The sequence below is a fragment of the Microtus pennsylvanicus genome, chromosome 1, assembly GCF_037038515.1.
Source record: "Microtus pennsylvanicus isolate mMicPen1 chromosome 1, mMicPen1.hap1, whole genome shotgun sequence".
Classification (NCBI taxonomy): domain Eukaryota; kingdom Metazoa; phylum Chordata; class Mammalia; order Rodentia; family Cricetidae; genus Microtus; species Microtus pennsylvanicus.
In genome coordinates this window covers 201,727,825-201,730,511 of record NC_134579.1, presented here as the reverse complement: position 1 = coordinate 201,730,511, position 2,687 = coordinate 201,727,825, and positions in this window count along the sequence as shown.

The window sequence follows — 2,687 nt, the reverse complement described above, 5'->3', positions numbered from 1 at the left end:
AGAAGCAGATAAGTAACTGAGGAATCACAACTGCTGGCTGAAATAGCAGTAATTAAGGCATAGCTCCTGTGCTGAAGTTAAAATATGAATTAGAACAGTGCAGTCTAAACCAGTGTTGAAAATGTTTTAACCAAGTTCTAGTGGTTACTCAGTGTTTCTTATTCTGTCATTCAAATTTTAAAAATTGCTTAATTATGCTGGCTAGCATTTTTTGTGTTCAGATTTAATATGGTAGTTATCTCTTTTTATTTTTAAAGCTGTATTATTTTTAGAACAATTTGTGATATTGCAATTTTCTCATACCTTTGCTTATCTTACCTATTATTAAAGTCATAGTTACACATCTGGACTGAACAATTACTGATTTGACAATTTAGCTGAAATCTGTAGTTTGTTCTGATATTCTTAATACTTTTGTTTTATGTTGCCTTTTTTGTTTTGTTTTTGTTTTTCAAGACAGGGCTTCTCTGTAACAGTCCTGGTCATCCTGGAAATTGCTTTGTAGACCAGGCTGACCTCGAACTCACAGAGATCCACCTGCTTCTGCCTCTCAAGTGCTGGGATTACAGGTGTGCATACCACCGCCACCCAGTTTGTGTTTACTTTTAATTTGATATTTTGAGAAGGCATTGCACTTGGTAGCCCAGGCTGGCCCTGAACCCTGCATCCTCTGCCTTGGCCTCCTAAGTGTTGGGTCGCAGGTGTGTGCCATTACATCATAGTCTGTCTGCTCAAGGTCCCCAATCAGGTTACAATGTTGCGCTTCGTTATCATGTCTTCCTGGGCCCTACTTTAGGTGGTGACCCTCAGATTTTTTTTATAGTGACTTTGATAGTTTTGAGGAGTAGTGGTCGAATATTTTACGTGATAACCCTCACTTGGGAGTTGTCTGATATTTGTATCATTGTAAGGCAGGAGTAATAGAGCTCCAGCATAGCAGTTGGACAGGAAACATGTCATACTCAGCAGGAAGCAACAGTCTTTGTCCTGTCACCATGAATTGTTGCTATTGATGTTTTACTGTGATCCTCTGTGTGAGCTAACATTTGTTGTGCTTATTCTCCATGAAGCTACACTTTTCCTCCCTTTCAATACTATATTCTTCAGAAGAAAGTCAAAATGGGGAGTCCATACTTGAACAGAGACTTATGCTCCATATCCCAGAGAGTAGAATTATCTACACACTTAAATTTTTATTCTGCATGGGATATTTGTCTGTTTCTCCTATTTCTTTGTTAAATTAATTACCTGTGTTTTATGGAATCATCTATTCTTTTTAGCTTTGGAGTATATTTATTTCTGTTCAAAACAGCAGGTTTGACTTTAAGAGCCCTCTTAGTCAACTGCTGTTATGCCTTTCCTACACCTTATCATTGTGGTTCTTTTGTTCTTTTCCTTCTTATTTTTCCCCTATAATTTCTCATGCTACAAGATGCTATAAATATGCTAATTTTTAATAGAGTTCCAGGAATTAATCCTTTGCCAAGGACCCCCCAATTGCTTTTATTAGAAGATGGTATTAGGAGACATGATGTAGGTCATGCTGGGTGCTATCTGATGTCTTTTCTGGCTCCATGTGCATTTCAGTATACCTTTTGCCTATTTCTGTGAAGAATGTTGTGGATATTTTGACTTGGATTACATTGAATCTGTAAAATACTTCTGGTATGATGGTGACCTTCACAATATCAGTTCTACCGATCCTTGAACATGGGCTGTTTTCCCATTTTCTACTATCTTATTAAGTTTTATTAAGTCTTTCTTTGGAGATTTAAATTTTTATTATAGAGGTCTTTCAGCTCCTTGATTAGGTATAGTTTAAGTTAATTTATTGACATCAAGTCTATTGTAAATGGGAATGTTTCTGTGATCTCTTTGTTGTATGCTTGTTGCTGGTGTATAGGAAGGCTGGTGCTTTTGAACACTAATTTTGTTTCTTGCCACTTTGCTGAAATGTTGATTTTTTTTTCTGGAAGATTTCAGTTAGAAGTTTTAAGATATCTTATGTATAATGTCATATCACTTGCAAACAGGGATAATTTGACTTCCTTTATTCCCCTATTTGTGTCATTTTAATTTCACTCTCTTGCCTTCTTACTCCAGCTAGTGTTCCCCACACTATATAGGGTTAATGGATAGGTTTGATTCATTCCTAACTTTAATGACATTGTTTCAAGTTTCTCCTTTTTTAGTGTAAGGTTGGTTGTGGGTTTGTGATATAGAGATTTTTATATTTTGAACTATGTTCTTTCTAGTTCTACTATGTCTAGGAATTTTATCATAAAACATACTTGATTTTGTAAAAGGCTTTTTTCTGCATCCACTGAGAGGACCATGTGGTTTTTTGCCTTTAATTGGATTAATTTTATGCATTTCCAATCCAATTAATTTTAGTCACATTATACATTCTATCTTGGGCTTTTCTTATCTCCAGCTTCAAAACAGTTTTAATTAAAATTGCATTTAATTAGTTTATTGTGCCTATTCTATGAGTTTTGGCAAACGTGCAGGATCATATATCCATTATGATAGTACTGTACGGAGTTATTTTGCCACTTAAAAAACACCTGTCCTATTCACATTGTCAGTTTACTCAAGAATATAATAAATATTCAGTGTTATAGTTTTGCACATTATTTGATGTTACAGTTATTAATACAGATGTCAACTACAAATTTATGTCATGT